A 24,846-nucleotide genomic window follows, 5' to 3' on the forward strand; every position below is an offset into this window, starting at 1 on the left:
GACATCACTTTACCAAACTTATTTGAAAGCAAGGCGCTTAATGTATATTTTACTTCTCTTAATAAATGATCAATACAAAGGAAAATGAACTTTATTTGTACATTTTTGGGAATACTTGATTCGTAAGTCATGGAACATATTTTTTATTACATATAGATTTTCAAATAGTTGGAATTTTGCAGATATAAGCCTCCTGAAGAACGTAAGATGGTATTGATGTAAATTCTGACAGCAAAATATAGTTAAAAATAAAAGCTTATCCTGTTTCTTACTTTTAAGAGTCTTTTTTTTTTTTTTTTAAGATGTTGGGGGTAGGAGTTTATTAATTAATTAATTAAGTTTTGCTGTGTTGGGTCTTCATTTCCGTGCAAGGGCTTTCTCTAGTTGTGGCAAGCGGGGGGCCACTCTTCATCGCGGTGCGCGGGCCTCTCACTATCGCGGCCTCTCCTGTTGCGGAGCACAAGCTCCAGACGTGCAGGCTCAGTAGTTGTGGCTCACGGGCCCAGTTGCTCTGCGACATGTGGGATCTTCCCGGACCAGCGCTCAAACCCGTGTCCCCTGCATTAGCAGGCAGATTCTCAACCACTGCGCCACCAGGGAAGCCCTAAGAGTCTTTTTATTTAAGTATCAGCAGTGTTTATTGATTCATTTATAGTAACACACTAATTATAAAGTACTTTCTTTTTCCCCCCAAATAATAAAAATATAGGATTATTTCCACCTGTGGAGCTTGATCAACACTGAAATGTAAACTTAGTCATCTCGGAAAGATAATGGCACTTAATTGATACATTTCTTCTGGTACCTTTTTTGTTGTTGTTAATCCCATGACTTGTTAGAGCACTCAAAGATTTGAATTCTACGGTTGTTTCTGTTGAAATTTAATGATTTCTTTACATAAAATAGTATAATAACGCTACAATTTTTTTTTTCTTTCATTCTTCTACTTTTCCTTTCTCTTCCTATTCTCCTTTCCTCCACACTCATCCCTTGCCTCCCAATCAATAGGTAAAAGGCAAAAACAACAGCTATCACTATGGAATGCCTACTACAGCTCAACCACTGAGATTTTATATGTTATCTCTTTTAATCTTCTCAATCATCCTATGATAGAAACAAAGTTCAGAGTTTATTTAATTATCCCAAATCCCACAAAGTAGCAGATACAGAATTAAAACCCTTTCCACCCCTCCAAGAAAGACGTTGGTTTGGAATATAGGTATTTACTGACTTCAACACACATTCCTAACGTAGTTAAATTTATAATTAGAAATGCTTATGTTCCAAAAGTTTGTTCGTCTAGCCATTAGTTTAGAACTTAGAAAATAAAATAAGGTTATGCATGCCATGCTAAAAATAAATAGCAAGTAGGTCGATCTTTTAAATTTATAATGTAATAGAAGAATGGGATTAGCGATGTCTTTCCTGCACGTCTGAAAGGCACCATTCCAGTCTCCAAAACGGTATATCTATGTGATTTATCCACTATTTTTCTTCAGTGGAAAAGTGCCTTTTGCATTAAAAAATTTTTTCCTCGTTTAATTTTAGGCTGTGGATAAATATGTTGATGTCACTGAATAAGAGGTATATACAGTAACATGAAATAATTTTTTTAGAATATTTGTGCATGGTAAATGGAGTGGAAATGCCTAGTCTTTACATTTTACTATAATTGAGGTTAGTCCTGTGTATTGCTTTGTTTCTCCCACTCTTTTTCTGAAGGTTGAAGTCTTTCTTAGTGAACGCTGCACACTAAGAACGCTGCTCTTTGTCTGCCCTCCCACAATGCATTCTTGCTTTCTCTCCTTCTTCCCCCAAAACACTCACAAAACAACTGCTCCTTTGTAGCATGTGTGTTGCTTCTGAGCCAAATTTAGTAGTATTTTATAAAGGCCCACAAAGCATGGGTGGGCTGGCAATCCAAACGCGATGGCCATGTCCTTCATTTTGCATAAAACTTCCAGAACCTCATACACAGAAATCATTTCCTTCTTTTGAGATATTGTATGAAATATATGCAAAGAACAGTCCATTAGAAGTCACACAACATGGATTAGATTTCCATTCCCTCAGCTGACAGTTGAGTGACTTTATTCTTTATCCTCATTTGTAAAATTAGGAAAATATTAAATATTTTCCAGGATGGTGGTAATGATCAAATGAGTATATGTCTAAGGTATGTAAACATTGTGTGTGACAATAAGTGAGAGCTCCGTTTTTACTTTCCCACTTAGCTTCCTTTCCTAATTGGCTATATATTTTTAAAATCTTTCTATCCTCCTAGCCATTCATATATAATTATATGTAATGAATCTGCAGCGACTAAAATAAGTCAGGAGTCAAACTGTAAAATACTCCATAGAAATTTTGTATATGTATGTTTGGATCATTTGTATAATGGCAAATTCAGTGTGTAAACAAAGGTGAAGGGAGTTAGAGGGATTTTTTAAAAATTCAGGTATGAAGTAATTTCTTATGGGATAATAAAATAATAGCTTGCAACATGCCTCAGAATATGGATGTTTTATCCCTGCCTGAGGCAGAGCTTGGTACCACTTGTTAATTTTCTTGCTCTTCCCTATCTGTCTACTGTCCTCTGTTGAGGTTGTCTTTCCTTAGAAATGTCAAAAAAGAAAATCTCTTCACTTTTCTTTTCCCAACCCCAAAACTCTTTTCATCCTCCTTCATTTTATTCTTGTTTCCTGATGCCACTGTTCCAGGCACTATTTGGACAAATTAATCTTCATAGCTTTGCCCTGATAACATAACATACAAATAATGATTTTTCACATTCTCGGAAGATAGGATTAGAAAATTGCTTCTATAGACTATTGTACTGAAAATAGTCATGGTTAAATCTCTGTGACGTTTTCCAAAAAAAAAAATAAATTTCACTGGTTGCAACAAATAAAACACACAGTGTTTACAAAGTGCCATGTGAATACTCTTCAACCAAAATTAAAGAAGCCAAAATTAATACAGTAGATAGAAGAAAACTACTTCTGACTTTAGCCAATATTTAAAATTATACTATAGGTCGTCTAAGTCAAAAACCTGAAATCAGTCCCAACTGGTCTCTTTCCCCTACCCTGGAAGTACAGTTGATAGACAAGCCCTGTTATGTTTTTACTTTTAAATTTGCTCATTCAACAAATTTTTATTGTGCCTGATACTATCCTAAATACTGGGGAAATAAACATGAATAAATAGACAAACATTGATGTCATCGTAGAGTTTACATGCTGGTGTATGCATTGGTGGAGGGTTAGAGGGGTGAGGAAGTGGGACAATCAAATAAGTAAAATATACAATATGTCAGAAATGCTTGGAGAAACAAATTAATCTTGGGGAAAGAGCACAGGGACTGCCAGAAGGAAGATGAGTGGCTCATCGTTCAAAGAGCCAGATGGGGTTAGAATCTAGGGATGAAGAATGATCTGGGAGTCCCTGGGCTTCTTGTGATGACTGATGTAAATGGGGATAAAGGGCATAATGAGATTTTTACTGATGTTGTCAACAGAGATGATGGTGGTGACGCTGGCAGTGCCAGGAGGGAGAAAGCAGGGGAAGAGTTTCCTGCCAGGAGAAAAGCTCCTGGAATAAGACCTCTTATTCATTCTTGCCAGTAGTGATGAGGGGGCCAGGAAAGGCATTTCTGAGAGCCTGCAGAATTCCTAGACCCTCTCTGGACTCCTGCCAATGAAGTTTGTTCCTCAAATATCTCCCCTCCTTTCTATCTCTCCTTAGCCCTCTTCCAGTTCAGGCCCGTAACAGCCATTCCAGGGCTTTATTAGTGTTGCTTCCAGGAGTCCGTTTTTCACACAATGAGAGAAAACTACCTGGAAAACAAATCCGGCCATGATACTCTCACTCCAAACCTTTCTCAAAAGTCGTGAGCACATAACCTATCCCCTTGTTCCTGGCTCATACTTTCTGTTCAAATAATACAAAGCTGCTCTTAGTTACTGGCCTAGAGCATCCTTTCATCCTAAATATTTTTTTCTTGCCACTCCTTTGATATGAAATGCCCTTTCTCCTTTCTTATCCTGACAAAATCTGGCTCATCTTTCAAGACACAGCTTCAGTGTTCTTACCTCCAACATGCTTTTCATGAAGCCCAGTAAAAGTGCTGTGTCTCAGAACCACCATTCTACCCCGAGAACACCTTTTGTGTGGTTCCTAAAGTATCCTGGACTGCTAGATCCACAAGGACAAGAATCATGTATTATTCATCTGACACTCTTAGAGGACAGCAAGGTGTCTGTTTGTTAAACAAATAAAAATCAATAGGCTACATTGAAACCCTGTTTGCTAATCCTGTTTTCTGACCTGGAATGCAGTCTCTTCAGGTTGCCATTGATACGGTGAGAAATTAGTTTGAAATATACATTCTTATTATTTTCTTTTCTCCAAGTCTTTAGTTCATCAGTACCATCTACACTGCTTCAAAGAGAAATAGGATTGTTACAAAGGAATGACAAAAGAAAAAAAAAACAGGCAAGGAAGGATTCATGTTGAGTTTTTTAACTTCCAAACAAGGCTTTGAAGAATAAAACAAAATAACCAAGAAAATTGGGCACAGAGTTGGGGTCACACTGATAGAATATAAAAGGGAATTGCAGAGAAATATTCCCGTTTTGCCTGTTATTGAAAGGAGTGTCAACCTAGGCTATGGGCAGACTTGCAATGAGGTTTATCTTAGGGAAGAACAAGAGTTGGAGAAGAGGATTCTGACATATGGTGATTCAGTACAGAGAATCAAGGCCAGCCTCTGGGAGTGACAAGCATTTTAAGGGGACAGCACAAAAAAAGAAAAAAAGTCAGTGCTGCAGACTATCCTTAGCATACGAGAGAAAGCCAAAGCACATCCATGCTGAGGGGCCATGTTAATCCTTCACTGTGAGGGCCATGGACAACTTCATGTACAGCAGCCTTTGTCCAGAAACAGGGTGACTTCCTGCTCTTGAAGGAATTATGTGACTGAATTGGCATGTCGCTCCTCCTAAAGAGATACAGTGCTAAGTTCTGGGCAACTCTTTAATAAAATTTTATTTACTTCTTGATTAAAATCACGCTGAATCCAAGATTTATGTATGTTTTTAAAATAAAAGCTTATAGTAAGAGAAAGCAGCCTCTTGTGTGGGGCTTTAGTGTACACTTGAACTTTGACTAAAAATGAAAATTCGATCAAGCCATATACACTATCTGGCCCTAATTCTGCTCATTGTTAAAATGAACCACTATCTCTTTCCTATTACTTAAAAAACAAAATTAAAAAAAAATAAAACTTAGTTTTACAATTCTAAATATTCAATTAAAAAAATCGAGACTCTTTGTTCTGATAGAAGGATTTTATTTTTTGACCTACCAGTATCTCCCTCTGAAATCTTTGGCAAATCAGATAACCACAGAGCAGGGAGGAATCAGAGAGAATCTTGTACAGGGATTTATAACTTTGTTTTTTAAAGTAGAACCTATTTTTTAGATTAAATTTTATAGAGAATTTTGATTTATAGCCAGACAGAATTAAGGCTGCTTTGGTTAAAGAAAGAAGCCCAAAGTCCCAGTGTCCTGAGGCAGCCCTAACCCACCTCTGTGAAATTTAGGTCTCCAGAGGCCATGATTTGAACACCACTGATCTAGGGCAACTTTTGTATTTTGTGGATGAGGAGATTGGGTTATGATCAATTTAAATGATTTGTCGTAGAGTAAGGGAAATCTAGATTAATGATATCTAGGGCTACATCCTAGATTTTTTTTATTGATAGCCCAGTTATTGGGTCACATTTACCTATGTATCTCAAAGACACCCTCTCTAATTTAGAAGTAAATATGCATATACTCCTTCACTTGAGGGATTTTTGAGAGGCTCCAATCAGTAAGTGTGAGAAACATTGAAAACATAAACATTGTACAACATATCGATATCTGTTTTGCAGCTTCTCTACAAGTTATAAAAAATCAAATTGCCCTGTTCTTAATGAGCTAAGGCAGTATACTACATCACTATTAAAAAATCATTTATCAACCAGATGATAGCACAATTAACAATTAAATTTATGATATTTAATAGGGATGTATGCCATATGTTATCTACAAAAACAGCTTACACTTGACTTTTTAAATGTAAACTAGAACACCCTCAGTCTCTTGTAAGAACTCAGTGTAACACATGGGACATTACATCATAAAAATGTAACACACATTAATAGATTTTGGTTAAGGAGCCTACTTGGTTCAAAATCTGATCCTCTTCATTTTCCATTGTGTTATACGTTTATCCCTCATAGATCACAAATCAACAAAAGAAGCTTTTAAACAAAGAACTTAAAAATTATTTTGAAGGCTGAATCTCACAATATCACTTTTTGAACATAATTAGGAAGTAATTCTCTCCGATAATTTTTTACTGTTCTCTCTCTTTCCTTTAAGTGCTACCAGAAATTATAAACACTTATTAAGCAATTTTATGGAAATCAAAACAATTTATGAGGGAGCTTACTTACTTAGAATGACAAATATAAGGGCAGAATTCATTTTAAATCTATATTATAGAAGTTTCCAAATATTATATCCACAAATATAGTATTACTAAAGTTTTTCCTGGTAATGTTCATCTTAACTAAGTGAACAGTGAAATGTCAAAATGTCCCTCCCAGTCATTCGGAGAGTTTAAAATAAATCTTAATGTGACCTAGGCACCAAATGCTTGTCCACATAAAATTACAGGAACAAATTTTTACTGGACACCTTGGTAAACCTCTTTCTTTTCCCTAAATAGCTTTTCTGAGGATAAAATACATTACCTTAATAAGAACTGTCACTTAAACTTCCCTCGGGGCATGGGGAAGAATTCTGTGGTTTGGCAGAAGGTACGGATTCAGTAGTGGAAAAACCTAATATTTATGAACTTAAAAATCATGATAACTACTATTTTAAAACACTGATATGAAGGGCATCTCAGAGTATAATCTGCTGTATAGTTAACTCTACAATATCATGGCTGTGATTACTTTTTTTAAGCCCATGATTTATTAAACTATATCCCAATGCATTTATCTCAGAGCTACATACTAAATGATAGTTTACTCTATTTCTAATTTGTTTTATGTATTTGTTTCAACTTACCAATAAATAAATTAGTAGTTATTGAATTCTTCATATACACTTAAAATTGTGTGTGATACAAAATATTTAACAAGAATAAGCAAAAAATCTCTTCTGACTTCTGATCCCAGGAAGACAGAGTAAACATATTTTTCCTATTCCTTCCTAAGTATTACTAAAAAACCTTTAATATTATTCATAAAACAAACATAAATAGACTCTGAAAGATAGATGAAGGCAGACTGGCTAGAAACCTTGGAACCCAAAGAAGAGATTATGGTACTTCCCTAGGTTGTCTTTTTACCTCATATATCTCAGACTGAGAGTTTCAGAGACTGGCAATCCAAAAGCACAAACAGGTACAAACAAACAAAGAAGCACTAACAAAAGTATGCTCTCTCCCTAGCCAAAGAACATCCAGGAAAACAGAAACCTTTCTGACAATAACCACTCTTTCAGGAAAACACCACAGAAAAAATACCCCATGTACAACAACAAAGGCCAAATTAGACATCAAAACAAACAAAAAATTATCAGAGACAAAGAAAGATTTTATATGATGATAAAAGGGTAGTTCCACAAAAAAGACATAGCAATCCTAAATATATATGCACCAAGCAAAACACACAAAGCAACAATTAATAGAACTGTGGTATAGACAAATCCACAATTATATATGGTGATTTCAATTCCCCTCTCAAAAGTTGAAAGAATAACTAAAGAGAAAATCATCAAAGATATAGAAGAACTAAACAGACCATCAAATAACAGGATATAATTGACATTTATAGAACAGTTGACCAAACAATAGAATTCACATTTTTTTTCCAGTGCCCACAGAACAAATACCAAGTTAGATCATATCTATAGACACAAGATAAACATCAATAACCTTCAAGTATTAAAATCACATAATATTTTTAATAACCACAGTGGAATCAAATTAGAAACCAGTAACAGAAAGAAAACAGAATCTGCAAACACCTGGAAACTAAACAACATATCTTTAAAAAAAGCATGGTTTAAAGAGAAAGACTCAAAAAAAGAAAAATAGGGCTTCCCTGGTGGCGCAGTGGTTGAGAGTCTGCCTGCCGATGCAGGGGACACGGGTTTGTGCCCCGGTCCGGGAAGATCCCACATGCCGTGGAGCAGCTAGGCCCGTGAGCCATGGCCGCTGAGCCTGCGCGTCCGGAGCCTGTGCTCTGCAACGGAAGAGGCCACAATGGTGAGAGGCCCGCGTACCTCAAAAAAAAAAAAAAAAGAAAGAAAGAAAAATACACTGAATTAAGTGAAAATTAAAATACAGTACATAAAAGACAAAGCTAAAGTAGTCTTGAGAGGGAAATTTATAGTGCTAATTAGTACTAATTACATACATTAGAAAAGATTAAAAAAAGTCTTAATTATCTATGCTACCACTTCAAGAACCTAAAAAAATAAGTGCAAACTAAACCCTAAGCAAGAACAAAGAAGGAAATAATAAAGACATAAGCAGAAATCAATGAAATTGAAAACATAAAAACAAAAGAAAAAATTCAGTAAGACAAAAAGTTGGTTCTTTGAGAAAATAATAAAATTGACACATCTCTAGTAACACTGCCAAAATAAGAGAGAAGACATCAACTGAAGATACTGAGAATGAAGCAGGCAATATCACTACAGACCCTGCAGACATCAAAAGAATAATCATAGGATTCTAGGAATAACTCTACACACATTAAATTTGACAACATAGATGAAATGGACCATTTCCTCAAAAAAAACAAACTACCACAAATTGTCAAATATGATATTCATCATTTCAATAGCTCCATAACTATTAAAGAAATTAAATTCATAATTATGTATACTCCCAAAATAGAAATCTTCAGACCCAGATGGTTACACTGGAGAAGTCTACAAAATAGTCAAAGAATTAACACCAATTCTGTACAATTTCTTCCAGAGAGTAGAAGAGAAAGGAACACTTTCCAACTCAGTCATAAAGATAATATTGCCCTGACACCAAAATCAGACAAGGATGGTACAAAAAGGAAAACTACAACTCAATAACCCTCATGAATATGGCAACAAGAATTCTTAGCAAATTCAACTATTCAATATATAAAAATAATTGTACAGCATAACCAGGTGAGATTTATTTCATGAATGACAATTGATTATTTGAAAATCTGTCAATGCAATTCCTCATATTAACAGGATAAAAAGAAAGATCACATGATCATATCAATTCAAAATAAGCATTTGACAAAATTCAATACCCATTCATAATAAAATCTCTCAGAAAAATAGAAATAGAGAACTTCCTCAATTGATAAAAAGGAAATACTAAAAAAATAGAGCTAACATTGTACTTGATGAAAGACTGAATATTTCCTTTCTCAGATTAGGAAAAGTCAAGCACGTTTGCTCTTATATCTCTTATTCACCAGACTTTCGGATGTTCTAGCCAGTGCAAAGTCCAAAAAAAAAAAAAAAAAAAAGACAAATGGAATACCAATCAAAAAGGAAGAAATAAAAAAAACTGATGCATCTCTAAAGAATTATGCTGAGTGAAAAAAACTAAGTCCAAAAGATGTATAGTGTGTGGTTCCATTTATGTATCATTCCTGAAATGGTAAAATTACAGAAAAGGAGAATAGATTACTGATTGCCAGTGGTTAAGAAGGAAGTGGGGGTGGGAGGGAAGTGGGGATGGTTATGAAAGGACAACACGAGAGATCTTTGTGGTAATGGAAATGTTCTATTGTCAGTCCTATCAATGCCAACATCCAGATTGTGATACTGAACTACAGTTTTGCAAGAGGTTACCACTAGGGGAAATGGTAAAGGAGATATGAGATCTCTGTATCATTTCATATATGTGAATCTACAATTATCTCATAATAAAGAGTTAAATTTTATAAAATGGAAACACAGAAGTCTCTCCTCACATGGAGCTGTCATCTAGTTAGAACATAGGAGAGAAACAAAACTTAAAAAAGTAAAAGAGAGGGCTTCCCTCGTGGTGCAGTGGTTGAGAGTCCACCTGCCGATGCAGGGGACGTGGGTTCGTGCCCCGGTCCGGGAAGATCCCACATGCCGTGGAGCGGCTGGGCCCGTGAGCCATGGCCGCTGAGCCTGCGCGTCCGGAGCCTGTGCTCCGCAATGGGAGAGGCCACAGCAGTGAGAGGCCTGCATACCGCAAAAAAAAAAAAAAAAAAAAAGTAAAAGAGAAAGAAAAAGTGAGAGATATGCTAAGTTGTATTACACAGAATATTAGTACAGAAAGAACTAGAGAAAGGAAAAAAAAATGTGTCAGGTGTATTTATCTTAGTTTTTACAGAGGAGGGAATGGCCTGGAGCTTGCCTCTTAAAATTACACTGGCACATGCAAACAAACAGAACAAGCAAACAATTGCATAATACAAACCTGTCTGCCTCAATCTTATTGAAAGAATGGAGAATTAGGAAAAATTGTTCCAGTTTTGAAAATTCAGGTCCTCTTACTGGATGTGATACTCTTTTCTTATATAAAATTGTTGAGAATCTAAATTACTTAATGCTTTAGGGCTGAGAAAGTTTTCTTCAGATTAAAAACAACCATGAAGTAACCCCTGGGCTCTAATTATCAATGATTCCTCCAGACATTTATTCTTGGAAAATTCTTAGATCTGTTCCCCAAAAGTAGCCCTGAGGTCAAGATCTGTGTGTAAGTCATTTATTGAGGACGTACTTTGAGGAAAACCATAAGGGGGTGGTGAAAGCAAGATAGGGAAGGGAAAGAAACCGGGGACATTTGCAAATTCAGGCAAGATCCCATAAAGGGAAGCTTCAGCCTGATTCTGGAGGGGATCTCAGAGTTTATCCTAACCAGAGGCAAGGAAACTGAACTTTTATATCCCACACCAGTCAGTCAACATCTAAGGACCTTGAGGTGATGGTGGGTGGAAGTAAACTCCTAGGTACTTTTGTCTCTCTAACTCCACAGACACAGCAGCTTTAGTAGCCCAAGGGAAGTCTGCGAAGAGAAAGTAAATGTTGGCCAGAAACAGAAGCACTGAGAAACCTGGGAAGGCATGCACAGAAATGGTAGAAGACATCTAAGGGAATCAGAGCAGATCTTTGCCAAAAGCTGCAATAGACAATTTATATGCTTAATATCATTTAATATTTATAGCAATTACATGGATAAAATTATCATTGCCATCTTGCAGAAGACAGAACAAAGTCTCAGAAAGATGAGTAACCTGTCCAATGTCATACCACCAGGACGTCACTCACAAGTCTTCCTGATTCTAAACTCCAGGTTCTTTCCACCACCCCACTATCAGCCACCCAGGAGAGGAGTAAGAAAGTGGAAAAGGGACTGCAGGAGAGCAAAAATGAACAAGCTTCCTTTCTGATTTTGCCTATGTCCAGCTTCTCCTGTTCTGATACAAATCATTTCTTCAGTCTAACTGTTCATTAATTTATTCAGTGAATAATTACCAAGCACTCGCTATATGCTATCTGTGTTTTGAATCCAACCACTTCTAGGTCCTGGGAATCGAGGAATAAAACTGGCAAAGTTCTGCTTTCATGATGTTCATATTTTTCTAGTGGAGGAAGGCAGATAATGAACAAGTAAATAAGTAAAATACATGTTAGATGTTGATGAACAGACAATCAGGAGAGACTTGACTGATATAAAGTTAATTTTGCAAAACTGAGGATGATTTTGAGAGAGAGCATAGGCCATATTATGTGCAAAGTTTCTGAAGCAAGAACATATTTGGTATCATGGAGGAATTGCTATACAGAGTGAACAAAAGGAAAGGGCAGAATGGTAGCAGTTCAGTTCAGAAAGATAATTCTGATATGGTCACGGGCGGTGGAGGTACAGAAATTGAATAGATAGCACCTCATAAGCCACACTAAAGTCTTTGATTTTCATTTCAAGATGGGAAACCATTTGATTCTTTTTAAGCAAAAGAGTGGCATGATGTTTTTAAAAGAATGTCTCCCGCTGCTTCATTGAGATTTTGACTGACGTTTGGCAGGGATGGAAACATGAAACCAGTTAGGAAACTAAAGCAAAAGTCCAGGCATAAAATGATAGTACTTTTTACCAACGTGTATTGATAGAGGTAAAGAGAAATCACAAGATTCTAGATATTTGTTTTGAGTGTAGAGTCAACAGAATTGGCAGATGTGGTATGTAAGAGAAAGAGAGGAGGCCAGGGTGATCCCCAGGTCTCCCAACTGTGCAGTTGGAGGAATGAGGTTGTTAATTGCTGAGATAAGAAATTGCAAGAACAGGAGTTATGGGGGAGGGGGAGTATAAGAGGGCAGAGGACAGGTAATTTTGTTGCTAATTATTCGTGACATGGCTTTACATCTCTTTAGAAAAAATTCTTGATGAGCACAAAACAAATAAAACTACTTCATTGTACTCTTTCCCTATTCCATTTTTATGCCTTTATTCTGTCCTTTTCATCTTCTTGTCTTTCTTTCTGTCTCCCTTTTTCTCTCTCTCTCTCTTTCTCTCTCTCTCTCCCCCCTCCCTTTTTTTCCCTTTCTTCCTTCCCTCTCTTCCTCCCTCTTTCTTCTCTCCCTCCATACAACCTTTCTATGTGTTTAAAAGACACCACTGTGGTCATGATTGTGGAGGATAGAGGGTCAGGATAGCATTCAGATAGAATGTCACTATTGGGAAAATATTCTGGGAGGTTCCCCTCAATATGAAAAACAGGAATAGAGGCATTGTTGGGAAGCTTTCATTCATCATTTGATTTTTGTAACTCAGTCAATTTTCTTGCTTTTGTTAAATGGAAAGACTTTCAAAGACAATGATCTTTATACACCTGTTTTTATATACCAGCTGATTTGTTTAGAATACCAAGTTGTCCAAATTATAAAGCCAATTAGGGGGGAGCTATTTCCAGAAGGAAACACAGAGGTTGCAAATTTAGTTCTTCTGAATTTTTTTCACTTGTCTTACCCATAATTATTAACAATGAACATTAATGTATTTTATTAGTATGGAAATGATAACTAAAGAGCATTTTTCCAGTATACATTTTCATATTTTTGACTTTTTAAATCTTTTTTGGAAACTGTTAATTTGCTATGCTATATTCTTACACTTATACTTCTCCCTAAAGTTAAAAATGTAAAAAAAAAAAAGCAAGCATAGCTAAAAATAATGGGTCTCATGGAAACACATAAAAGTGGAGTCTTTTAAAACCTTTTTTTTTTAAAGTGAGATGCAGAATATAAGTCTTGTTTGGTCTGATTTGACTACCCAAGGTCAGAAGCAATGTTGGCTTCCATCCAAGCTGTCCACCCCTAGCCTTTGAGCCCTTTGGATACCCAGTAGGTCAGGACTTATGACTCCTAATGAGTAATGCAGTGGTACTCAAGCTGTTGCAGATGGGATGGGAATAGCAAAAAACTACACCTCTCTAATTACATGTGTTAGCCCTCTTGCATTGGGATGCCTTCTAACATTTGGGGATGGGGGGAGCCAGCTGAATAATCACATGGAAAATACAAATCTGCAGGAGCTGCCAAAGTTGCCCCAGATTCCAGCTGCCAGAAGGTCTTTGCACTATTCTGATGTCAGTATTGACAGCCTGCCTACCTCCTGTGGATGTCAAAGCCAAGGTCAAAGCCAAGGGAAGTGAACAAGCTGTCAACCTAGCATAAGAAAACAGGTAAGCACATCCTGAGGAGGACAGGGAAGTCTCCATAACTGGCAGAAAAGTTGGGCGGAAGCTATAGGTCATGACATTAGTGGAAATCTATGAGATCACTCCCTCCTTAATGTTCCCACAGGAAAGCAAAACAATCAGTACTTGATGAAAGGTCAGCATTTTATGGACTGACTTCCTCTCACCTATACCTTTCAAAAGCCTTTCTTTTTTTAGACTTTACAACCTGTTTACTTTCAAGATCAGCTCTTTATTGGAATGTACTTGAAGAACAATGAATCTATGTGCTTGTTAAGAGTTAGGTAATCTTAAGGTTTTGGGCAATTGCAAATGATGGAGTTATTTTATAATAAACTAATGGAAGAAAGAAATTAAAAACTGGCCCTATCACATCTCCTTATGAAAGTCTGTGTTAATGAAAAACATAGCAATCAATATACTAAGTGAATTTCCACTCTGAAATATAGTTAAAATGGGGAACTATAGCATCACAATTTATAGTAAAGTACCAAGATTCTAAGTGGGTTAAACTGTTTATGCAGGTATTACATACTTTACATAACAATAATACTGATGATCATTGAATTCTTCTATTCTGCCAGACCCTAGGCTAAGCCCTGTTACACAAATTATTCATTTAATTCACAAAACAAGCCTTTCAACTAGGTTTGTATGAATGGTTGCTTAGAGAGGACATTGATCTAGTAAGTGGTGAGTTAAGGCCTCAAAACTAGACTTGTCTGACTGGAAAGTCTTTACTCTTAACACTGCAGTTTTCTCTATTTCTTCACAGATGACTCTGAAAAGATAGAAGTGTAGAAGGAACATTCAGTGAAGTAGTGGTTTGAGAATATGGCAATAAACTGAGGAAAGCTAATTGGGTAAGTACTGCTTTGGTCTCTAATTCGTATTATAATTTAATCTTTCTAAGGCTCCTTCCCATAACTTCCTCAGAGTTACTTAAGAAATGCTTGATACAAATTCAGATACTTGGGAGAGAAGATATTTTCCCGTCAATACAAAAATAAATATAAAACCAAAATAACAAGTGGGTGCTAGCATATATCTTCTTCACAAGATGAAAAAGCAGGCTCATTTTCAAATAAAAATAATAAAGCATACTTCTGCTGGATCAGAACTGGAAAATATGCCAGTAAGGTCAGAGTTACCTAATTAATAATTATGAAGCAATTCTAAAACTATTTTAAATATGTTATAGGATGAGCAAATGTGTTAATGTGGTTGGGAGCCACATCACACATGAAATGGAGAAAGACAAAGAAAAAAAAATACTCTGGGAATAGATTGGAATTGTATATTCCTGTGCAAACTCCTGATTTCTAAAATATGTATGTTTGCCCTGATACGGATGCATGTCAGTATGTGCATATATGAGTATGTGTATGTGTGCGTGTGTGTGTGTGTGTGTGTGTGTGTGTGTGTGTGTCTGTATTTTTTCCTAGGTCTGGCTGCTGAAAGGGCCAAGAAATAAAGATACCACAATAAAAATCACCACACAGTGACCAGAGATTGTATCTTTATTACTATTCTCCACTTAAAATAATACTGGGTTCCTTGTAAAAATGACTGCAGGGCTGGAGCAATTGAGGTGGAAGATGAGCCTGGAACATCTTGTTATACCAGACAGTAAGGAAGTGATCAAAAACAATTTATGTAGGCTTGTCACAAGGATATGGGAGCCAGCTTGAATAGGCTCTCACTGGCAAAATCTGGGTCACTTTGAGCCTCAAAATAATTACAAACAAGAATAAATTATAAATTTAAAAAAGATAAACAGATAAATAAGTGGGAGGGAGGAGGAAGACCTTTTGCTTACAGTAAAATACCAAAACAATTGCTTACTAGTATGGCCTAGTATGTACTCCCCTCCAGAGTACTTATTAGTTGTAAAGAAAGTGTAGTAACAATAGGGTGCAGAAATTAGACAACTCCTTGACCCACTGATCAAAACTGTCATCATTAATGAGGATTGGATACACATCATGTGCCTACAGATGTGATTCCCTGAACAAGATAACAATATCACTTTGGTATCTTTCCAGTCGAGAATGCATAATCTGACTCTAGTTATGAGAAGATATATCACACAAATCCCCAAATGAGGAGCAGTGCTAGAAAAAAGAGACAGAAGGAGAGAGTTCTTCAAAAATGCTTACATGAAAAGGAAAGAGTGTGAAAATGTTTCAGATTAAGAAGACTAACTCATCAAAACTAAATGCAAAAGCTGATTCTAGACTGCATTTTATACAGGAGGAAAAACAATTCTATCATGAACATTTCGTGTCAATTAACAAAATTGTAATATTTAGGGTAGATTAGATAAAATTATTCTATTGATATTAAATTTACTGGAATTGATAACTGTGAGAGAATATCCATATTTTTGCCCACATCTCTGGATACTGTCAGCATCGTGCTTAGAGAGATAGGATGTTTTGTTATTTGAGGATAAATAATACCAGAAAATGACCATTTAAATTGGGTACTCAATTTTTTAATGGTTTGATTTTCTATTTTGAAATTTCAAACTCTTTTGTATTTAACAAAATGAGTAATTACCAATGAGCCTAATATTTGAATGATGAATGAATCAAATATTTATTTGTCTTCATTTATTGAAGAATCATTTTTCTGACAAAGTTGTATGGTATCACAAATTTACAGTCTTTACATCCCATTTAACTTTCATGGCTAAATTACCTCTCAAAAATCATATTTTTGTGCACAAAATGATTCATCAGCATTTTGTCAAATATTTTAATTCTTTGATGGTCAAAATGTTATCTTTTGTGACACCTACTGTTCTCTCATACAACTTTGTCCAAAAATTCACCTGATTCAAAAACACACACTCTTCATTCATTTTGTTTATTCTTAGAATTAGTGGGCTTTTTCCTTGTGTGTCTATTCGAACTCCATTGTACCTTTACTGGGTAATCGTTTGGCATAGAATTTCAGCAGTTGTCCAGCATCATATTACTGGTTTCATAAAATCTTGACATTGCCAATTTTACTTTGTCATCAGTTTGCTCTGTACTGCATTGTACTGTTGCAAGCATCCAACATTTCACAAAACAGCGACCATACAAACACTAGGGGGAAGGGAAATTTGAATTCAGACTAATTTGAATTCAGACTAATTTTATAACTGCTCAGTTCACTAATGAATTATATTGTCTTGTGCTTATTTTGCTTCACCATTTACCTTGTAACCATGGAAACATGGAAAATGAATATCGGAAAATTAGAACCACTTGTATATGTTTCCTGGCATACACTGCTACTCCTAGCTATTCTCTGAAAGATTTTGATCCCATCCAGAATGCCTTGCTCCAACAATTAGATCATAGCGCATATAAGACTTTATTGCACTGGATCGGAACCTGGATACAGACCAGTATCCTACCTAATTTGCATACGGACTTTCAGCTAAAACGGCTGCAGTAGCCTAGGGAAACCCTGGTGTGGTTCTAGTCTCATGCAAGAGGACAGAATAAAATACCCTTGAAAATAAAGGACAGAGTGACAGCAAATTACCAACTTAAATACGAGTACATTTCATCTTCAAAAGAAAAACCTATGGGCAAGTTGTTGTTCTCTGTTAGGATCCATTTATTGATTAATTCAGTCAATGAATATTTAGTAAATATCTTCCATGTACCAAACACTGTTGTGTTCTACAAGTCAAAGGTGGTAAAGAGGGATTGCACAAAATGAAAAAAGAGTGGGGAAGAAAATTGTTTACCTGATGTTCTACCTTTACATCGCTCTAAGGAATTCTAATACTACTGAACAGTGATTTAGAGTGAAAAAAAATTATTCTGAAAATAAGGTTGAAATAAATGCTTTCTAATGTAAAAACAAGTTGAATTGTTTTAACATGCCTCAAATAAGTCATTTGTTTAACTGAAATCAGTTTTTATTTAACACCGATTAGCAGTTAAGAGGATATAGCTGACTGGTTAACATGCAACAGACTAAATTGTTCTCCGGGAAAGGAAAACACTGACCTGACACACCAGTGTGAACTGAGGATAAACATTTAAATTGCACAGACCCAGGATGAGTTGAAGACACACGTGATTATGAAATCATACTTCCATTTGCAGGCTTCTGTCCTACAAATGTGACATAAGTAACCATTTATACAAAACTTCACGGGCAGTTTAATGTAACGTATTATATTCTTTTAGCAGCTAGAATATAATGGTCTAAAAATCAACTCCCACATGTCACATGGAGAATTTAGTGGTTTCAAAATAAGCAAAATTACATTCTACAGAGAGTACCACAGCCGCTAGAAAATGTCTGATTCTAAGTTTTGAGGCCTATTTATCACAACAAAAACTTGTTTTATCTGTTCTTATAAACTTCAGATCTTTGTAGAATCTACAAATTGAAAACTATGCTTATACCGCCAAGACTTCTTTTCAATTTTCAATGGATTGTTTCTCAGTGTTTGTTATGATATTTATAGTTGGATTATGTAACAGAATCACGCTCACTCACTTTTTTTAAAAAGTATCTAAATAATTTCATGAGATTATCAGTTGGACGCCTCGTGTATGTACTTAATATTATTATAATCATTCATTTGTTAACTGTATGTGCATGGCATTATTATAGGACTAGAGGATTACTGAAATGAAAAGAATACATTGGTCTTCTGCATTGGAAGGTCATAGTCTAGGGTGGAGACTAAGTCAAATATGAGGAAGTTTATTGATTATGAGCAAAGCAGAGTGTTCCTTGCAGAAATCAATAGAAAAAAGGGAAAAATAATACAATTACACCCACAAAAAAATTTTTTTTGTAAAATAACCATACTGAGATTCCCTGAGCTTGATTTGTCCCTTTATTGGATAAAGGTCTAGGTGCATATCTAGTGTGACCTTAGTGCCCGCTTGCAAACTTCCCTCATGTAAGAAGTGGAGTGCAATGCCACATAGAATCAGGCAGTTATCAGCACAGTATGTCAAGTGTTCCTCCTCTTCCTGCTTTTGTCTTTATCCCTTTTGACAGTCAAGAACTTATGATGAATTAGAACCTCTGAAGGCAGTTAGTGCAGTGAGTCTCCCACCAACAAGCTCCCTGGCAAATGTCCCTGGCTCTGGGCTAGAGGCACTTTGTGAGCGATCTGTCCCTCTTTCCTGCTGGGCAGGGAGCTTGGTGTCTGCAGTCTGGAATTTCTGTTTGAGCCGAAGCCTTACTTGGCTCTCTACTGAACTCAAAAAGAGCTGAAAAATAATAATAGCTAATATATATTGAGCACTTACAAAGTGCAGACGTTGTATTCATTGTTCCCAAAACATGGCCCTACAGAACAAATGAGTCCCCACTCACCCTCAACTCATGCCTGAGAAATACCCGAAGACTAGTCAACTCCCATTCAGAAAGCAACTCAGATAATCTAATATCTATCTCATTTATGGGATTCATAATTGATTGGTGACAATATTATCTAATAATACATCGCTTAGACTTTAATAAATCTGATTTCTCTAACATCCACTGTCCTCAGCTGATGACAGATCTAGCCAGAACCAAAACATTTTGCTCTGCAAGACTCACTATGTCTCATCTGAAAGAGGAAGCATCCTATGTTCAAAAAACACTCAGTTTGAAATTCAAAGACTTATGGTTCCAATGCCTGACCCCTCTTGTACTAACTTGTGATAGCAGTCAAGTCATAACCTTATCTGTAAAATGATTAATAATATGGCATGGTTATCGATTTTTCAGGATGACAGTACATATAAAAAAGCTTTTTGAGATTTTATATACACGTTACTTGGATTTTGGGTTATGCTATACTAATCTACATATTTGTCTTAGGATATTTTTCTTAGGATCAAAAACTGTCTTCCTCATCTTTGTATCTTCCTGTAGCACTCAGTACTAGGCTTTATCCTACATAGGAACTCAGTAAAATGTTGACATTTTTATTGTTCAGATTCAACATTTCAATAAAGCTAAAGTTAGCATATGTGTTAACATGCCAACCTTACATGAAAATTTAATATATCTAACACCGTAACTTATAAGAAATATGTTTCGAGCTTTTGAAATATTATCATTATTACAACTATTATGATTTTTCAAGGTGGTTGTCTTATCTAGCTCCACCCACATTCTCTCAACTTTGGCACATAGAATGGTCCAGTCTGTGCTCTTAAAGTCTAATTATTCTAAATGAGAATTCAATTAATAATAACTATTCTATGGTTGAATAATATATCTTACCAACTAAGCAACTATTTATATCAATTTACGATTAAACTTAGATTTGCTTAAAAAATGTTTTTAGATATATAGTAGAATGCAAATTACACATTATTTAATAAAAACTTTTAGACACAAATTGTTAGCATTTTCTGTAAAAAATCTTGGGGGCAGATTATTTATGATATCAATGTTTCTGAATTATGCTGGGTTTCCTATGAAGTGATTTGTAAGTGTGAAAACTTATATATATATATATATATATATATATATATATATATGTCATCATAATAGTTGTAGAAGTTGTTTTTACTGTTAAAAATTATCGGGAAAGAAATATTATTGAGATGTTAAGTGTCGTATCCAAAGGCTGGAATGAGTTAGTGAACCCCTGAGAACTGAGTGATTCTCCAGATCATCGGCATGACATAGTTTACCAGTCTTGCCCTCAGACCTGGGTAACAGGGACCTTTGCTCTGGATGCCAGTCCTGAGAGGATCCCACATATTACAAATATTGGCACACAAAGACACCTAAGAAAAGTTTTAGAAAGTTTGGTAACAATTTGGACCAGGATGAAAATCGTTAAGAGATGAACATTCAAGCAAACTGAGCCACTAGGGCCAGAGGGGTGTGTGTATGTCTCTCTGTGTGTGTGTGTGTGTGTGTGTGTGTGTGTGTGTTGGAGGGTGGTGAAATGAGAAAATCATAGCTCTTGTCTGGAGAAAACAAAAAAAGTGACTGTTTCTGCTCAAGTTTCACTGTCTCAAATCTTTGAAGATGGGTGGCATAGCTCTTAGAACTGCCCAGAAATTTTGAGTCAGAAAAGTGATGCAGCTACTCTTTCTGGCTCTCTGGGGACTCTGGCTTAGTCAGTCTCCGTCACATTTCAGGCAGGTCCTGTCGCCACCAAGGCCCTGCCTCCAACCTGCCTCGTCACGTCAGGTCCTTCCTACCACTTAGGCTTCTAGACAGCAGAGCTGGCTGGGGAAAATCGCTGCCCCATCAGGCTCCAGATCCCAAGTAACAGTTTTGGATGAGGGTGGAGGAACTGAGGGAAACTAGTCCAGGCCATGAGAATAGCTTGATTTATAACCTGTATATATTTAGAAATATGTCTGTGGGCTTTTTAAGCCTGGGCTCTGCAAACGTTGGGAGAGGGCATATGGCTTTCCACATCGTCTCATTTACTCTCCTCCTCTCAATCGGAAAAGAAACATGTTTCAAAAGTCTTACTCATCTCAAAGAGACATTAGTTGGGGGAAGAGTACAAATCTTCCCAAATTGCGATTGTTGAATAAGCTAACAATAATGCCACTAAATCAAACTAAATCTGACAAATGCACATTCATTACAAACTTATGTGGATATTTGAAGGTTCCTAGAAATTGATTTAACTCTTTCATGTTTTTAGATAAGAAATTTGAAGTCAAAGGACTGAGTGAATTTCCCGTTCATTTTTTTAATCTAATACCTGTAGAGTGTGCCAAGTAGTAAGTGAAAAATAAGAGGATACAAAGTGACTTGGGGATCTTAGTTCAGTTACAATGGTCATTTGAAAAGGTGAGGCCATTTGAAGGGACATATGGATAAAGGAAAGAAGGGAGGCATGTGAATATACAGGAGAAGAATACTGAACACAGAGAGAATAGGAAATGCAAATCCCTGAGGTACAAGGTAATGCGTTTGTTGGTTTGAGAAAGCGAGCAAAGCGATAAGAAACGGGATCAGAGAGGTAACCAGGGCCAGCTCATGTAGGGCTCTGTGCACATGGTAAGGGTGTTAGTTTTTGTACTGAGTGAGATAGGCGGAAAGGAAAGGCTGAGACCAGGAGAAGGACATGCTCTGATTTATGAGGATGAAGGATCCTGGTGGCTGATGTATGGTAGAGACTGGAGGAGGCTAGAGGGAATCAGGGAGACCAATTAGAACCCAGCATATTAAGGGCAGTTTGGTCACCCCATGTTCTTTTTGCACACTCTACCACCTTCTGCGAGAGCAGCCGTTCTTGGAAAATCACAACCCTTTGCTATTTTTGAATTTGTGTTATCTCTCTAATATTTCCCTTCTAGGGCAGGACGAGATATTATTTCTTTTGCCCATTCTTTCCTTTTCTTTATTCCTAGTTGGAGAAGCAAATTTGCTAAGATGGTATAAAAATACAGTGTTTTTCTGATGCTATTGTTATTATTATTCTGTAAAATGCAGCAAAATTAACATATTAAGTTGAAAAATATCAGTGATAGTTTTTCTATTCTCCAGAGTAGCCTTTGATAGTACACTTCTCTCAAACAAACTGAGCCTGCAATATATATACATCTATGCTACATTTATGCGTCTATACTTAATCATATTTTATGTACCACTATATTCATGTATATATTGTTACAATATAGAGCATTATAAAGATATATGTTACAAAGTATTTATAAAAACTGAATATAAATAGAATTGTTAAAAGTATATTCCTGAACTCTGAAAGATCATGCTGTGCAGCCCTGTAGGGTATGCACTCCACTTTGGACACTAACCAAAGTTGTAGAGGCTTAATTCTAAATTACATGAAAGTCACCGCTAATTGAAACTGTAAGGACCTACCGCAACTCTTCCTGGGAGCACAAAATCTGTGCACAAATTTTGAGATTTTGAGGCCATCTCTAGGACAGAGATGAATAGGACAGGGGTATGGAAAAGACTGAGCAGGTGAGATTGATTGAAAAGAGGGATGAAGACAGAAGAGAAAGGATGCAGAGGCTCATTCAAGGGAGCTCTGTGTGCACTGAAAAGTGACTTGAATGAGAAACGTACAAAAATATTCTGCTCTACCTTCCATGTTCTATGTTTCTGACTAGCTGATCATGACATTGCTTTCTTTCTGTATTATAATTAATACCTTTCTAGATACTGAGGCATTAATCAAGTGTTTTTTCCCTAGCTAACTCTGTCTCCATACATCTTTATATATTCATGTCTCCCTCTATCCCTCTATACCCATCTCTATATCACTATATGTATATATGAACATCTGTCTATCTATCTGTCTATCTATCTATCATCTAGCCATCTGTCTATATTTGTGAAATCCTTAGTGGAGTACTTCTCTTAGTATATAGATGTGTCAAGATTTATGTAACAGGCTCTACATATGGCTTCCTGAGAATGGGGAGGAAGCATATTTAACTATCTCTTCTGCCTTCATTTTCCACTACTGACTTGAAAATGAATAGGGACATGTAACGGATGTTTAATTTGAAAAGTGTCCCAAATGTACAAGAAAAAAAATAGTAGAGCATTTCACAATGACTTCAATAGGTAAAATGACTGAAATTTCCCATTATTACAGGCACAAACTAAATGCAATTCTGAATACCCTTAAGATTCTCGGTGGATCAGGCAGATACTACACAATTCTTTAGAGCAAGTCGTTATAGTCTCTTTATTCCCAATTCATTAAAGAGTTTACCCTCGAGACAATAAGCTTCATCAACAAACAGACAGATTGACTTTACCCCCAAAAGGTTTCCCCCTCTAAGGAAGTAGGTAAAATCCCATATGAACCTAGTATATTTACTGGGCTTCTCTTATAGCTGTTTAGTGTTTGCTACTTCTCATAAATGTGACTGCAGCTACCTCCTCAATTCCACTCTGTTTTCAATTTTTTCCCCCAATATAATCTCTCTAGGTTCAATTTTATCAGTAGCAATAGACAAGGAGGAAGAAACATTACTTATAAACCTGCTTTTGAAAGGCATTTTCTCAGGAAGTTCACGGTAATAGCTGCATAGTTAGAATTTTACTTTATTTTTAAAATTATGAATTCTATCAAATTTCATTAAAACATATAAAAAATATAACGAATATCCTTGAATCTACCACTCAGCTTTATCAATAATAAAATGATGGCATATTTGCTTATCCTTTGTTTATAGAGTTAATTTATGCTTATCATTCCCTTGCAAGTCTTAAGGATTTTGCTCAATCTCGGTACATCTCATAAAGAATATATACTATGGTTTTAAGTGTGTAACATCATATGTTATAATGCTGCAATACAGTAATATTGCATAATGAAGAATTTTCAATAATGGCAGCAAATTTATCAGTATCATTCTGCAACTTGCTTTTTTCTTTTTTTGTTTGTTCTGGAAAAGAAAATATGCTGATAAAATATTCTTACAGCCCACATCTTTCTCTCTTTTATTTCACTAAAATGTTTTTGTTCCTGTTTTTCTCCTCACCATTTATTTGCTCTCTCTTGCCTTTAAATCTATTGTTAGATAAATGCTGGGCTTCCTGGCTTGATTGTCTACATTTCTTACATTTTCCCCTGTTTTCTATCTCTGTGTTGCTTTGCTCTGCATTTTAAATTTCCTCCTCTATGTCTTTTACTACTGCTATTAATTCTCGGGGGGAAATTACTGGTTTTTTGAAACATCTTTTTCTTGTGCTCTCATAATTCTGTTTTAAAGCAGTCCATTCTTGTTTAATAGATGTACTGTTTATTCAAACCAATGTGAGTATGGAAATTACAGTTTTAATATTTACTTAGATTCTCAAAGTGATTTGAGAATTAGCTGTTCTGCTTGTTCATCTAGGCATTTCTCTCTTATGCTGTTGATTTTCTCCAAGTGTCTTGTGATTCTTGGTTGTCAATTCATATTTGTGAACAAAGGACCTGGTCAACTAATCTGGTGTGGGAATCTTCCACCACTGAGTATGCTTTTTTTCGCTAACAAGATCTGTCTTCGAATGGTAGTACTGACCGTTGTTCTGTAAATATGGGTAGACTGTTTCAATGGCCAGCTTCATCTTAGGTCACAGG

This window comes from Delphinapterus leucas, chromosome 3, assembly GCF_059928025.1.
Source record: "Delphinapterus leucas isolate spDelLeu-1000000601 "Yukka" chromosome 3, BTC_Dleu_Yukka2, whole genome shotgun sequence".
NCBI lineage: Eukaryota > Metazoa > Chordata > Mammalia > Artiodactyla > Monodontidae > Delphinapterus > Delphinapterus leucas.